Source organism: Gossypium raimondii, chromosome 13 (genome assembly GCF_025698545.1).
Source record: "Gossypium raimondii isolate GPD5lz chromosome 13, ASM2569854v1, whole genome shotgun sequence".
In the NCBI taxonomy this organism is placed as follows: Eukaryota; Viridiplantae; Streptophyta; class Magnoliopsida; order Malvales; family Malvaceae; genus Gossypium; species Gossypium raimondii.
In genome coordinates, this window is record NC_068577.1 from 8,038,673 (window position 1) to 8,057,166 (window position 18,494).

Consider the following 18,494-nt stretch of genomic DNA (forward strand, 5'->3'; position numbering starts at 1 on the left):
AATGTTGTTTAAGATGAAGTTGTGGAGGCATATAGGTTGATTGTGATTTGGTATAATTTTGACATGATTTGACATACTTTTGATTTGTTTTGAGTAGTTGAATATATGATTTTTGGTAAGCTTGGGACTTCAGTACACCATTGTTGAAAACCTTGCATTTCAATGTATTATATAGCACACACGGTCTGATACATGACCGTGTGCCTCACGTGGGCATGAGACACGATTGTGTGCTCTGTTAAATTTTAATGATTTTAGGTCCACACAACATCAGTTAGATACATGATCTGAGAACACCACTATATGTCCCTTTCTACACGGTCTTTTCCTTTACACACGGTCTGGCCACATGACCATGTCTTTGCACCACACGGGCTGTGCCCTGTCACACGGCCACACGACCGTGTGACCCCTATTTTCAGTTTTTACTTGAATTTTTGTAAAAATTTCAAATCAATCCTGATTTGATTTTGTGTTGAGTTAAGGGTCTTTTATACTCGATTAACGCCTGATTTTGATTTAAAATCACATCATACTTGAATTAAATTTCATTTTAATAGATTTGTTGATTATGTATGCTGAACCTAAGACTTGGTTATATTTGATTATCATTGATTGATTGTAATTACGTTATATTATGAATTGTTTAATCATTTATATCATTATATCGGTTAAGATTGATGTTTGTATGTTTGATATAAGCCCTGATGTATTCATAATCTCTATGGTGCATGTAATTAAAGCGATTAATGATTTATGATTCGATTAAATGTTATAAAATGTGTTATAGTGTTTCGGTAATTGTTGTAGCATCCTGTAACTAAGGTCCGACGATCAGTTCGGGTATAAGGTGTTATAGGGATTACTGCTAGTTGTTGAAGTTGACGATTGACTCAAAGGTACCTAACCTGCACACAGAAAACAAAATAGTAAGCTGAGTATGACTCAGTGGTATTTCTATAATCTGAACATTAAAATATACATGTAACAACCCAATTTTGACTCTAATCGAAATAGTGGTTTCGGGACCAGAAATCCAAGTCGAAAAATATTTTAATATAATTTTTTGTGTTAATTATGTGTGAAAGTTTCGTGAATTAATTTTATTGTTTGAGTGATTAATTTGAGAAAATGGCTTAATCGCGTAAAATGAAAATTTGAAGGTTAAATATGAAAGCGCTCAATTGTTATTGTCTTTATAAATTGGAGGTCTTATGTGGCAATTAAGCCATTTTCCAAGTTAGTGGACGACATTAGGTATAATATATAGTTTTCTTATATTATTAATATAATATATAAATGTTATAATAAGTATAATATATTAATATGTTATAATAAACATTAAAATAAAGCCATTATCATTATTATTATTTACTTCATCTTCTTCACGAAACAAAACAAAAGAAAATAAAGAAACAAAGCTAGGGTTCGGCCATTGTTAAGCTTGATTCAATGTGAGTTCTAGCTTGGTTTTTTTTTATAATTTTTATATTTTTGAGATCGTTGCTTTGAATACTTCAAAACCCATGTCTTAATTTTGTGAATTGTTGATGATTTTGAAATGTTCCATTGATGAATGTTTGAGTTTCATGATGTTAGTTGATGAAATATGAAATATATGTGTTAGATTAACATGTTTTGTCTTTGAATTTTTGGTGAATTTGAGTAATTAGGGATAAATTGAGAAAATAAATTTTTGAGGGACTAAAATGTAAAATAAATGAAATGCATGGACTTGTATGAATACAAGGAAGATTCGGCCTAACTATGTTGTTGTGAGATTTTGTGTGTTTTGTGTTTTATGCAATAGGGACTAAATTGTAAAAAATGTAAAATATTAGGGGCAAAATGGTAATTTGCCTATTTATGTGTTTTTGGATTAAATTGAATGACTTAGTGAATAAAAGGGTTAAATTTGAATATGTTTAGATCGAGAACCGAAGAAAACGAAATTAGATCGAGGGAAGTCGAAAGTAGTCGATTAGTCAATTTCGTCCGTCGAAATCCGAGGTAAGTCGATAAGCATTTAAATGTTGTTAAATTCAAGAATATATAAATGATATGTGATAAATTGAATTTTTTGATTTTTTTATGCTTTGGCCGAATGTGATTATTGAGATAGAGATTTTGTTTTGAGTTCGATTCGATCGATAATCAATGTCTAAAAGTCTCGTACGAACTCTAGGAATAGATAGGATACTTAAGTTATGACATAGGATTTCTGATATGTGTTTTCGTGTAAGACCACGTCTGGGACGTTGGCATCGATTTGTGTTTACGTGTAAGACTCTGTCTGGGATGTTGGCATTGTACGAGCTTTCCGACTATCCGCGTATCCTTTTTAATTCCGAACGGTTCAATGGGCAATGTTAGGTGTGAGACCGAATGTGAAAATGAAATAAAAGTTTCAGGTATGTATTTATACCTTGCTATCAAGGTTAGGTAAGTATGTTTGTATTACCAAGTGACTTGGCTTATTGAAGTAATTGTGATATAAGAAGATTTGGCTTACTATTATAGTTGTAACTTGTGAAATGATGAATAAACATGTATATGAGTATTTAGGCATCTAACTTATTAAAGTTAAATGCTTACTTATAGTTGATTTAGTTGGTTTGGCAAATTGGTTTGAAATTAATTTTAATATGAATAATTTTTGCTTATGACTTACTAAGCTGCGAAAGCTTACTGTGTGTATATTTATTCTTCGTTTTATAGATTTTGGAAGTGGTTACGAGCTCGGGGATCATCAGCAAGACTTATCACACTATCGACAGTTTCTTTCGGTACTTTACTAAGTTGATTTTGAATATATGGCATGTATAGCATAGTTGGAATGTTGATTTTGGATCAAGTGCTTGCAATGTAATTAAAAGCCATACGAAAATGGGTTATCTTCTTTTGATCAAGTTTAGTGTTTATGCACATAGTTGTAATGGTCATTAAAATGAAGTTATATGTATGCGTAATTGGTTTTGGTATAGGTCTATGATAGGTTAGTAAGTGTGATGATTATAACTTAAATATATATTGTATTCGGTTAATTGTTTAGTACATGTATAATGATATGTATAGAGTGATGGATTAACTTAGTTATGGGATGGACTAAGGGTCGAATGTGTGTCTTGATATAATGGTTGATGCTAAGCATAATGTATGTGAGAATAGGTAATAATAAGTATGACATACTTGGATGGTGTGAATTGGTTTTGGTTCTAAATAGGTTTGGTTGGGATAAATAGGTAATAAATTATATTTAGTCCTTAAGCCATGATTAAAATAATTTGAATTGATATTGTAAGCTGTGTATATTCGCCTGTGGTAGGAGCTTATGATAGGTAATTAAAGGTGATGCAAATGGATTTGGACTTGTGTCTTGATTATGAGATTTGTACATGTTCGAATGTACATGGATTATGGATCAAATGATATTAAATTGTATGTGTATGAGTTTATTAATGATTTAGATTAGTCTTGAATCATGTGTATATAGGTAGCCAAGTGGAGATGGCCTATTTTTCTTTATGATTGCATTCGGTTTGTTTAATCATGACTTATTCATTTTTTTTAGCTATGTCTGGTCTTGAAGCTTTTGTTAAATTTGATTAAAATGACGTTTTAGTTTATGCATATTCAGTCTTGGGTTAAATTCATGTTAGGCATTATGTTTTATAGTTTTAGAACATTGTTTGTTATTCAAGTTGTATATATGTTTGATTAATTTATGTATAGGTTGATTAAGATTTTGAGATATGATAAATAGGTATAAGGAAATATTGTATTTACAAATAGATTATATTTGAAACAGTTTAATTCGAAGTGTTGGTGACTATGAAATTTGATTTGGTGTTATATTATCTTAATGAATATATAATGTTTCTTGGTGTTATATTAGCATGCAAATTTGGTTTACTTGAATTGTTATATTTTAATTATGTTGAATATATATATATATAAGCATAGTGCATGATTCGTTTTTGGTTTTATCATTTGTTAACTAAAATTTGAAATAAGCTTTTGTTCGATAATGCCTCGTAACCCCAATCCGGCGACAGACACGGGTTAGGGTGTTACTATACATAACATAAAACATTTCAAATGCATAAGTTAAAAATGAATAATGAACTGTAATTTACATATCATCTATGGCAATTCACATATTCCATTATACAACACATCTTACTATATGAATTCATAGCAAATCACTTCACATATCATTACTCAACTCATTTCACTAATAAACATTCCATTTCACATTTTTATTTCATTTTATTTTCAATTGCCTTCTCAATTTCCATAGTATACATTTAAGGATCATATACATCTTTATTCCATTCCATTTATATACCCTTATTTCGATTGCCATTTTTATTTCCTTATTAACGTGACTCGGATTCAGACAGATATGTGAATCCAACCAACACACCAATTTGGCACCCATTGCTTGATGGATAAATTTGTAATAATGAATTGTGCCTTGCGCTGGCCGATAAAACTAAAAAATAGATGTGCCCGGTACTGATCGGTATAATCGAAAAATAGGGTGCTCGACACTCCCCGACACGTATTCGTAAAACCCTGAACTCTTCCTATCTTATGACATACCAATTATACTCAACACTGCCTAAATAGTTAATAGGGTAACAAGTTTCTCGATTCAACTTATAAACCAATTCCTCAATTTCATCAACCAATCATCTATTCATATATACATAATAACATCATTCATCTCCATACCAATTAAATTCACGTATACAATATTTTACATTATTTATACAACTATGTAATTTAGTCCTTTACACAACTAATCATTCAATCAAATCCATTCCATTTCAATTATCAATTCACAACATTTTTCCCAAGAACTAACTCATCTTGAGGTCTTTCTATGCAACAGTTCATAATGCAAAAAAATTTAGTAAGTTCGAATTATAGAAACACAAACTGTGAACTTCAAGCTATTCGTCAACAACTTTATCTTTTCCTCTATTTAATGAGGGATCCGGGCCGAAGTTAGCTATAGATTAAAACAAACATACAAAATCATCAATATTGTTCCAAAATAGGATAGAACTAAGGAAGTATCATATTTATGTCAGGCTAATTTTGAAGGATGATATGGTTTTTGGATATAGTTGTGTATATATTATTGTTAATTGAGATCATTTGGATCATGTATGTATATATATAAAGAGAGTTGATTGAATGTTTTGATGATGCTTGGTAGAATAATTATGAGTAATGTTAGAAAGAATTAAATGTAAAAAGAAGTTGAGTTTTGTATGCAATTAGTTTATTTGTGATGTTGTGAATGTGGTTTGAGTTGTTAGAAATGAAATGACCATAAATTGAATAGAATGGTATGAGTTGTTATAAGGATGATAGTTGATTAAGATGCTTATAATACTTGATAGAATTGCTTGTGTTCTTAAATTTGAATATTGTATCTTGGTGCCAATTAAGGCATGATAATAGAATTGGTCTTGGTGTAGGGTGTATAGATGAATTGTTGATGAATTTGGCTAGTTTTTACAGGTCTATGAGGGTACCTAAAGGTCACCATTTGGGAATGTTTTGAGTTTGGGCATGAAATTTGATCCTTAATGGCTCAATCATGCACTACATGGGTTGGCACATGGTCGTGTGTCACTTTTAACGCACACGGCTACAATGAGTTACATGGCCTGAACATACAGTTGTGTGGCCTCTATTTTGCACAAATGTCTTATTCTTTTAAAACTATTACAATTTAATCCTTGTTTGTTCTTGAAGCTTTCGTAAGCTAAATTTTAAACCCTTTTTTTTTTTGCAAAGCATGATTGTTGTGAATGTATGTGGTTATTCAATGTTTAATTGAATTTTGGAGTTTACAGGTCAGGAATTTGGAAATGAATATGTGACAACCAGTCGATATTACTACAAATGTGATATGAGAGGATTATATTCTTATAATATAATTTAACATATTAAATTGCTTATGAACCTTTGATTTTTATTTATGTCATTCATAATTTATGTTATGTTATAATATTAGTTATAAAAATGCCACTGGGTTTATTACTCAGCATTTGGTTTGTTTTTCATGCGCAAGTTAGGTTCAATTGTGTGCACTCGTTGTTATCAGCATCCAGCAAAAAATCCCGCACTCATCGAGTTGGTGAAACTCTTGTTATTTTGGTTGGCATGTACTTATAGGATTTTATGTTATGTTAAGCTTAGTTGGAGAATTATTTCACACTTTGAGATGTTTTATTAAGAGGCATATATGATAGTTGGTAATGGCTTGTACTATGTATATGTTTGGTGTTGGTGTTGCTATGCGAGTATTTAGATGATGTTATAATGCTTTGGATGTGAATCCGTACATTTATAGTTGGAATAGAGGATGCATGAAATGCAATGAATAGATAGGTTAATAGTTGAGATATTGGTATATTAATCATGACATGGCTATGATTCTAAATGTATTATTTGAATTTATCATAGAACGAATGATGTTAGTTGCTTCGACAATGAATGTGATATCTCGTTGCTCGGACCCAGCAATTGGGTCGAGTAATAGGGTGTTACATTAATCATAATGTTGGTTTCACATAACACCTTTTATACACTTTACAATTTAGTCCTCTCTATAGTAATTTCACTATAAGATATTCACTTATCAATTTATGACAAATAATAATTTTCACTATTTATAATTTAATCCTTAGTTTCATGAAATTCACTAATTACTAAATTATCACTTTATCATTTCATACATTACAAAAATACCTTTATTTACCTATTCATTACAAAATTCAATATTCATAACCATATCTTATTATTTTATTTTTCATATTAAATTTTAAACACTAAAACATTCAAAATAAAATAAACAAGTTTGAATTCAATTAAGTACTTACCTATTTTTTCAACTGAACTCAACCTTTCTTTTTTTTTTCCCCTATGCTTTTATTTACTTTCTCCTTCAACTAATTGATTTCTGTGGTATAAAATAATCTCATAGCACTTTAGGATATGAAATTAAGTTGTGGTTTTAAGGTAGAATACCAAGGAAAATTCATGGAAAATTTTCTTTCTTCTGTCTTTTTCTTCCTTTCCTTTGTTTCCCTTTTATTTTTTTTGGCCAAGTTGTTGTTGTCCCACTTTATCTTCCTTAAAGAAATCTATACATTTTTTCCTTTCAATTTAATCATTATTTCACCAATCAACTAAACTCCTCCACTTTTCATTCAGAATCACCAAATCTTTCCTTAAAACTATGCAACTCATGAGCTTAGGTGTTTTAACATCATCATTATATCTCCAAATATCATTTAAAAATGGAAATTTTGCATTTACATCCCTCTTCCATAAATGGGAAAATTGCATTTTAGTCTTTATAATTTTCCATTTTGTTCAGTTTAATCCATATCTCAATTTTCCAACTCCAAACGCCAATACATATCCAAGTCACAATCATAAAAAAATATTTCTTCAAATTTCTCCCCTCTCAAAAATAGTAAATTTCACTTTTAATCCTTTAACTTTCACAAATTTACAATTTAGTCCTTACTAAATTTAATTATTCACACTTTCTCTCCAAATACATATTTAACTTTTGAAATATTTATCTTTTCTCCTAAACCAAAATTTTGGAGCATTGCACGCAGAGTCTAAAAACTCCATCGGTAGTGTACCAAATATTATTCCTTATTTAATATAATAAAAGTTAGAATAATATTTGGTACACTGTCAATGAAGGTTTTAGACTTAACGAGCAAGACCAGAGGGTTGAAAGTGATAAGTGTCCTATAGGGGTATAGTAAAATATTAAAAAAAGATACGTGGCAAAATTTTAAGGCTATTTGTGGAACAAAAAATGCACTACTAGTGCACCAAATACTAACCCTAAAAAATTATTAGATTCATGGTTTTTCCAGCTTGCAATGGAAAATCAACCTTCACATTAGTGGCATCACTGGCTTGCAAAAACTAACAATTGAGCAATAAGGTATCCTTGAAATAACGTTGCACCCCTAACCCTTGAGTTATCGTATCTGTGTCGCTTTGCTCCTTTTGATTCGTGCCACCATCCGAAGGCTCATTGTCCTTTTGCCTTACCTTCTTTATAGGGTAACCAATACCAACGTTAGAAATTGGTAGTGGTAGCTAAGTTTGACCTAGCTCGCCGGGGCAAATTTAAATAGGGCAGGTAGGGGCCTTGCCCCCCCAAAATGGAAAATTTTCTATGCAAACCCCTTAAAATGTTTAATTTATAAATTAATATATGGTCAAATTGCACTTTGGCATCCTAAAAATGAAAAAAAAATCTATTAATTCCCTTTTTGTAACACTCTAACACCCGACCCAATCACTAGGTCCAAGCAATGGAATGTCACATTCGGTGCCTGGGCAACTTTCATCATACATTTTTTAATTAAATCAAACACATGGATATAAACATACATACAAATTGAATTAGCCTAAATTTAGCATACGAGGGCCAAATTTTAAAGTTCGAGCATAAAAGAGGACTGAATTGCACAATGTCAAAATTTAGGGAACATGTATCAATACTTTTAAAAAAGTATAGATACATTGGTGCAAAGTATAAATAATTTGTGCAAAGTATCTATACCTTGACCTGATACCAATACCTAATTGAATTATGTTTGTTTGATAAATTGATTCAAATGGCTAAGTATCGATACCCTAGTAAAGGTATCGATACTTTCTTACTAAGATGGTCAAAAACTTCCTTTTTACATGACCATTTCATGCCCAAACCATTTTAGTTCAAATGGTACCTTATAAACTTGTAAAAACTAGCCAATTACATCAACAAATAATCAATTCATAATAACACAAACATGTCAATCATTCCAACACAACTAATTCATACTAAATCCTCAATCAAGAATACAATTATCACAAGCTCAATTCATTTATAAGCATTTACAAATTCAAGCTTTGTTCAACATCAATTCTTTCCAAACTAACAGGAATATTTTCATACTTAACCACTTCATTAAGCTCACTTAGAATAGACCAATCAACATTTCCAATTCATTCAACTACCAAAATTCCAATTGTAATAATGACCCAAAATTCATGGGCATCGAAAAAGTGCAATATCAGGCCTCTGTCTTAGTAAACCAAGTTCGTAAATAATTATTAGAAACATTTATGAGTCTAGTAGTGAGCTTAATTAAGTTTTAATTAGGTGAATTTAGCTTAATTAAGGGTAATTAGGAAAAATGATTAAATTGAAAAAAAGGGTAAAAGTTTAATTATAAATTAAAATAAAATAATAGGGACCAAATGGGTAATTAAGCCATATTTGGAGGTTGAGTGAGATAAGATTGTAAAAATCTTAGATTTTACATGATTTAATTATAAATATATAAATTAATTATAAAGTATATTATTAAATTAATTATATTATAAATATTATATTAAGAAATAAATTAAATAAAGACAAATGTATGGTGATGATTATGGTGATGATTTGATACAAGTGTATTAATAAAGATACATACATTTGTAATACTCATATTTAATTATTAAACAAAGAAAAGGATTAAAACAAAGAATTAATCCTTATTTCAACAAGTGTGTGGTAATAGAAATTATATGTGTAAAATAATATACATATATATTAATAAAACATGTATTACTTAATATTTAAGTATATATGTATTATATTATATTATTATAATAATAACTAAAAGAATAAACAAAATAAATGAAAGAAAAGAAACAAAGAAACAAAACAGAGAACGAAATAGGGAGAAAGGAAAGGAAAGAAATGAAAGAAAGAAAGAAAGGAAAACTAGAGTTTAAAGGTTTAAAGCTTTAATAGGTAAGTCAATTAAGTTCTTTTCTTTTAATTTTGATGTTTTAGAAGCTTTAGAACAAAGTTTTCTTGAAATTAAGTTGAAGTTTTGAAAGTTTTAGGTTTTTGAACATAGTTCATGTTGAACAAAATAATGAATTAGGGGTTTAATTGAATGAATTTTAAGTTAGAATTGATTAAAGGATTAAATTGTAAACTAGGCTATAAATTTTGTGTTGTAGGGATTAAATTGAAAGAAGTTTTAAATTAGGGTTTTATTATGAACATTAGATAGTTAAGTAGAATATGGAAGGAAATTGAATAGAAATAAAGTATGAATTGAGTTAGAAAAGTAAATGAGTTAATTAGGATTAAATTGGAATTAGGGTATAAATTGAAAAGAAATTAAATTAATTATTGTAAATTAGTGTTATATTAATAATGAAAAATTATTATTATTTTCGTAGCTAACAAAGAACCCGAGACATCGGCACACAAAGGAAAAGAGAAGGCTATCGAGGACTAAAACGAGAAATTCACGGTTTGTATTACTATAATTCAAACTACTATTTATTAAATGTTATATTTAAATTTATATGTATGGTAGTAAAATTTTAAGGTAGGTATCAATATTGAAAAGAATGAAATTGAGGTGAAGTATGATTATGTATGAATATTTGATAGTATAGTGTTGGAAAGTGGAAAATTGTATCGAATTTAATTGTACATTGAAAGTGAAATTGAAATTGAGAAAGTTATTTGAATACCTTATTAACTAATCGGGCTTAGTCGGATATAATTGGCATGCCATAGGATTGGAAGAGTACGGGAATTTATCGGCTTCGCCAATCAAGCACTATATGTGTCGTATTAGGCACCACGTGTGTCATTTCAGGCACTTTATGTGTTGTATAATGCTTTTGATATGTTGATCAGGTACTGAGTACCGTTTTAGGCACAATGTGTCGTACTAGTTTGTTTGGTTGGAATCCGTGTATACGCCAAGGTTCGGGTTTATTAATAGGGTGAATAATCGAAATGTGAGAATTGAATAAATTTCATTGATCGTACGACTGAAAGTATAAGAAAGAAATTGTTAGTCGAATTGTGAGATTTGAAAACATGAACCTAAGGTTCATGAATTGATCAAATTCAAGTCATTAATATATGACATTGTTGATGAATTATTATATGAAATATGAAACTGAATGTAACTTAGTTCTTATAAGTTATAAATTTTACATGTTTAATGTTATATGATTAATATTTATAATTCATTAAAGTTATATAGTTTGAATTATGGTAATATCACTAAGTATGAAATACTCAGCGTATGGTTGTTTCCGTGCGCAGGTCAGTAGAAATTAAAGGTCCCGGTTCAGCATCCAGATCAATCCTGATTTTCGAGACAATTTGGTGATGCAACCATTTTTTGGGTAAAAGTGGCATGTACTTAGGTATTATATAAATTTATGTACTCAAGTCTTATAACTTTGGTTGTAAAATGATGTCTAATATGGATTATAAGTATGAAATGAAATAATATGACCTATTTGGTAAATGTGGCATGAAACTAAAATAGAAATAAATGAAATTATTAGTTCAATTAAAAGTTATTTATGAATGATCAAGTAGATAAATTGTTAAATTAATGTTGTAGGCATAGTTAGGTATGTTTGAGTATGGAGATGTGTAGGTTGTTATATTGGTTGCAAAATGGTTGTGGTTTGAAATTGCAGGGAAGGTTAGATGTTTGAAATTGTAGGAAATGTTAGATAATTATAAAGGGGTTATAGTGAAATTTCTTTTTAAAAAAAAAATTCGGAACACTCGAAAAAGTCCCGATCCACTTCTGATACGTAATCTAGGCCTCGAAGGTCCATGAAAGGGACTAAATCATTAAATTATAATATGTATGTTATTTATTTGTGAATTTAATTGTAAATTATCTGATATGTTCGGTAATGCCTCGTAACCCTGTTCCGACAACAGTATAGGGTTAAGGGGTGTTACACTAATCTCATACCAACCTATCTATTCATAGCATATCACTTATCATTCCTTCCAGCTATTAAGTATACTTCCCTAATTCACATATCATGAACACTATAATACATACACATGGTTCATGTAACACCCCTATACCCGACCCAACTGTCGAGTCAAATATAGGAATGTCACATTTGAGTGCCAAAGAATTCTTGGTTAAATCATTAATCTGATTCCTTGTTCGATCATATTTTAAACTTATTAATGTGTTATATCTATAATACAACAATATCGGACTACACTGGGTGGAATCTTTCCATGAAAAAATGTTTTAGAATCACATTTTACACCAAAAAGGGCCCAAGTATCAATTCCACCACTAAGATATCGATACTATAGCTTAGATATCAATACCCTATAATGTATCGATATCGGTTTGAGCTTCAAAATTGAAAAATTCAAAATAAATACCCAATGTATTGATACATAACACAAGGTATTGATACTTTAAGGTAAGTATCGATACTTTTGGCTTGGTATCGATACCAAATTGACATTTTGTGTTTCATTTTCAACCTGGGTTAATTTACCACTTTAATCCTTCACATTTTACCCTTTTTATTTTTTTCAATCTTAAAACATACTAACATTATTATAAAAAATCATTACCTAACCACTTATTTTTAAACATATGATATTCGTAATTGAACCTTATGATTATGTCATTAATTTCAAAATTGATGAATTAACACAATTATCAACGTTTTACAATTAAGTCCTTTAGAGGACTTGCTTTAAATTAGTTTTCCTCTCTACCTATCATTATTATTAGTATATTTAACAACCAATTTGTCAAATAAGGTTTCCTTAATTCATATTACATCAGTCACTTAGTGTTTCAATAAAACATTTGCACTTCCTTTATGGATTAAAAAAACCATCCTTTGCAACAATTTCTTAGTATTATAATTCTCCAAATATTTTCCTCCTCCTTTACTCCAATCGACACCCTCAATGTTTATTTATATATTTATATAAATCTCTGACTCTTAACGTACCATGCCTATGTGTGACATTAATTAAGGTTTCTCTAATCTCACACATACTTTTATGAAAGTTGCCCATTTAGTGGCGGTCACTAAAATATTTATATCTTGACCTAAAAGATCTGAAATTAAGTTCCTCTTTTTTTTCTTGAAACTAGAGTCGATAAAGTTTCTACCATAAAATTTTTGGATTTTTTTATTTAAGCCAATTGATACAGTTTATTCTTTAAATCTTCCTTTGTTCTACTGCTAGACAGCACCGACCCTTCTTCACTAAAAATCTTTTATCTTTAAGTACAAGTCTCATATTAAGATACTATTTTTTCCCTTGAAAATAGACTCGTTAATATTTTACCCATATAATTTTCATTTCCTAAATATTTTTTAACAATTTATAATTATTTTTCAAAATTAGAACTGGGAAACCCAAAATCATTCTGACCTTGTGTCACATAAATTATTATATCTCACAATCCATAATTTCGTTGTTTATATTGTTTCTTCTATGTGATACTAGGCTCAATAATATTTAATTCCATATTTTATTTAACCTCTAATTCGAACTCTACAATTTTTGGTGAATTTTCAAAATGAAACCACTGCTGCTGTCCAAAACTGTTTGGTGCTAATATTTACTTTTTCAAGATTCTTTGCATTAATTTTCATTTAGTCACACATAACCATTATACTTTTAATTATCATTCAATTTAATCCTTATATCTCACTTGTCATCAACATATAGCTTGAAAATAAATTTTCTTATTTCAATTATAAATTTCATAACTTTTACAATTTAATCCTTAGCATTATGAGAATTCATCATCTAATATAATTTCACTATAAGATCATTTTATAAGTAATTCACTAACACTCAACATTTCATTTTAAAGTTTCTAACACAATACTATTTATCACACTTAAGCTTTTGTATACTTTACAATTTAATCATTTTCCTACTACTTCACTATACTAATTTAAATTCATACATATTATTGGCACATTCACAATTAATTAGATCAATTTATTATACTATATACTTGGTTTAAATTAAATAAAACAGAAATATTGAAGTACTTACCTCAATTGCTTGTATTCTTTACAATCCCTTATTTTCTCTCTCCTCTAAGACAACCATGGATGCTTGTCTTATGGAATTGATATAACTACTCTTTTCTATTAATTTCATCTACTACTTATGGAGAAAATTTGAAGGTTAAAGCTCAATTGGTTAAAAAATGGTAAAAAGTACTAAATTGAAAGAAAAAAAACAAAACTTAAGTTAATAGCCATGGAGAGTAACATGAGAACCATGGGGCAATGGCTGATTTATAGCCCTTTTCCCTTCATTTCTCTCAATTTCTCTAGACCTTTCAATATAAAAATCTAATCAAAATATCTTTTAATCCTTAAACCATGTTTTGCCACCAATTTTAATCCTTAATCATTAGGTCTTCATAATTATCTTCTCCAATACTTACCATATTTACCCCTTTACTTTTCTACAATTCCAGGGATGATTCATCTTTTCTTTTGGTAAATTTCCTCCTCAAGTTCCTCCTCCTTTTCTTTTAAATCCATTTTATCATTTTAACTTTAAAATTTCTCACCTTTTCCCTAATACTTTTCACTATCTTACAATTTAGTCAATACCCCATATTTATTTCTCTTAATATGCATATTTTTCCTATCGCCTTCAATACTTGTTTTTAATGTCTCATAAAACTGATAATTCCTATTTTCTAGCTTTCTCAAATTTTGGTTGGTTTATAATTTATTTGTCACTATTCTGAACTCCAAAAATTTTGGGAATGTTACAGTCCGTACCATTGCAAAAATCATGCCAACATATATGCACAGTACATCAAAATACGAACTCATCATTCAAACTTAGCATTATATAGGTACGAGACTCCCTTAGGTACATGTCATTAAGCTAACAAAAAACTTCACCAACTTATTAAGTCTGAGATTATGACTAGATGCTGATATTGATAGTTGATCAAGATCGAAACCTATCCCGTGCATGGAAAATAAAAATTGTACACTGAATATAACTCAGTGATATTTCTGTATTCAAACATTAGAACATAATATAAATAATGTAATACATAAACCAACAAACAAAAATTCAAATGCAAAATAATTTGCCAATCTACAAGTCCAAATACATCACTTGATTATACAATTTATTTTGCTTATCTTAAATCAAACTATCATAGTTGCACCATATACATTTTCCCATATATCAATCGAATCGATTAGATCATGCAATACCAAACTCACATTTCCGCACTTATAATCGATATCCACTATCCACTATTATTTCAATTTCATATATATAATTAATTTATCAATTCCACATATTTGACAACTTATTTCGTCAAAAACTTATTCAATTGTAATTTACAATAATATATAATATTTTCAAAACTATTCAATTTAGTCCTTATCATTATCAATTAATTCAAATAAACTCCATTCAGCTCGTTTTATCATTTCCAACTTACCTTGTAATCTTACCATGCAACACAATTCAAAAGCGTAATAATTGAAAAGGTTCAGATTATAGAAATATAAACCATAAGCTTCGAGCTATTTGTCGATGACCTTATTCTTTCCCTTCCTTTTCAAGGAATCTGGATCGTCGTTAGCTATGGATTAACATAAATATACAAAAGTGTCAATATACAGTCAATTCTACACTCAATTGTAAATTTACATATATTTTTTATTTTATTCAATTTAGTCCTTAAAACCGAGACTGACATAATTTTCAAGTTAGAACTCTAAATTAAATTTTGATTTCACTATAATTCATTAGAGACCTCCTATTCCCCATATCTACAACCAATTTTACAAACCATCCAGTTTGGTCCCTAACATACAAAAATATCAAATAACTTCACAATTTAGTATTATTTTCACTTCTAAGCTTAAAATCTATCGATTTAGTACCTAAAACTTCAAGAGTTCAACGATGACATCTTTCTCAACCTTTATCAGTTTCAAAAAATTAACACACTAATTAACTAAATTAAGCTATTTATATATATATATATATATATATATATATATATATATATATATATATATATATATATATATAAAAGAGAGCAATTGATAGCTTGAACCCTAGAATATTTTTGGCGAAACTATGGCTTTCTCCTTGCCCCAAATTGTGCTTGGAAAGAAAGGGAAGACAATGCCTTTCTCTTTCTTTCCATTATCAAGCTTTTATCAATCTTTATGTTTTATTTCAATTTATTTTAATTAAAATTTTCGTGCAAAATTCATAAAGACTAAGCCATTACCGTCCACCAAAGATTAAGGAGGTATAATTTCCTTTTAATCCCAACCCTTTGTTTCTAATTAAAATTTCTCTAACAATTGAATATGATTTAGTCTCTATACTTTAATTAATCACTAATTCGATAAAACTACTTATCCAAAATTCTATTCACTCCTAAAATAACTCCATAAATATTAATAAAATATTTACGATCTCGGTTTATGGAAATGGGATGCCAAAACTAGATTTTTCAACACCAATGACTTTAAGATCATTGCACTTGTACCTTAATTAACTATCAATTAAATAAAATTACCAACCAAACTTTAATATATTTCTATACTAGAATCGTAAATATTAAATAATAATATTTACGAACACAATTTATTGAAATGTCATTTCAGAACTGGAGTTTCAGACATTACTAAAAACCGAGTTGTTACACCTTTAAAAAATAATGAAATAATAAATTAATACATAATAAAACTATATTTTGATTTCTCAAAATTTATAATTCAATTCGGATCCACCTAAATTTTTTTTATTCGCCTCTAGTTGCTCGCTAACTGTCATCGTTTCTACAAGGTACGTAATGAATTTATTTAATAATTGATTAATCGCCAACTCAAGTTGAGAAACATAAGTTGTATAGGTAAAAAAAACCCTTGATAAGGATTAACTTCTTATAATCTATTATCTATACACCATGCCTTCCTCATGACACAGATCGAATTGCTTTTCTTTTTTGTCTTAGGAAATAATGGTGGAATTTCAGCTTTGATCCCTGTTTTTTTTGCCATTATGAAATAATGTTGAAATTTCTATCTTGATCACTTTAATATGCTCATATTTGAGATTTAATTTTTATATTTTAATTTAATATAATTTTGTTTTCTACTTTTATAAAGACATTAGCTAGTAACATCCCAAAATTTTCGGTATTAGAATTTGTACCGTATCGATGATTGAGTGAGTAAAATTTCAAGTATGAATGTCGATTAAATGTGATTTATTTATTTATTAAATATGAAATTGGGGAAAGACATGGAAATGAAAAAAATAAGGTGCTATTAGTAAACTAATTTATGGACCAATCTGCAAGAAAGCGAGAATTGTAGCGATTCACTTTCGCCGCTATCAAGAAATTTAGTTTTGAGCTGAATTTCTTAAACCGAGTCATTCAAAAAAATTAACCGAGAGGTTGTGAGACAAATAAAAAAATAGAAAAGAATTTTTTTATGTAATTTAATTGAGGACTTAATAATTATGGCACAAGAACTTAATCGTAAAGTAGCAAAACATTAGAAGGATTTAACAAGTAACTAATCGAAGTCCTTACGTACAATTTGGCCAACACTTAATTTAAGGTGGTGGATGGCCTTTAATATTAGCCATGGATCTCCACTATCATTCTCATGATTTATTGGTAGCCATTAGATGATAATAAAGAATTATATTAAATTATCATTATATAAGAGGTAAAGGAAAGATGAGAAAATTTTGTTGCATCTCTTTATCATAAACGTCAAGCACAAAGAAATGAAGAAAAAAAATCTATGGTTCCTTTGTAAGCTCATCTTCAATAGGTAAGTGATCTCTTCCTTGAATTTGGTTGAATTAATAGTCTTAAATGATGGTTAGGAGGAAGCCCATTCATGTAGATGTAAAATTGAAAGGAATTATGCTTAGAAAACTTGGAGAGAAGGAGCTTTGATAATGTATGCCTAGAGGTTTAGATAAGTAAGGTTCATGAAACCATTATTGGATGTTTGGAGGACACATGAGAAGAGAAAAGAAATTTAGGGTTTAAATATGTGGTTTTGAATGGCTTGAGATTCCTAAAAAAATCTAGTCATAAATAAATTCGAACGAAAAAATTACGAGTTATATCAATTTCGATAAGTAGAATGTCCATTTCAAGTTAATTCAATGCTTGTATGTGTTGTGTATAGTTTTTGAGTTGAAAAAGAGCTAACTAAAGGAGGCTCAGGTTAAAGGAAAAAAGGGAGGAAAGTTTGAAGTGATGATTTGGAATGAACTTCCAATTATTTTAGCCATCTTGATAGATAAGTTTATTTGGAATTTGCTATATTTAATTTGTATCTATAATGCGATGCTTACATTACTAATTTGTATTTATTTTTGTGCAGAATGACAATATTTTAAAGTTGTATATTTTAGTTTTACCTGTGCGATTTATTTATAGGGAGAGATAAGAGAATATTGGTTGAATTAGTAGAATTCAAATAATACTTATCTGATAGAAAACTATTCTCATGGTTTAACTAGGAGAGGGGGCGATGCACCTTAGTTAAATATACTAGGGTTGTCGTCCCTCATGTGTATTATGAGA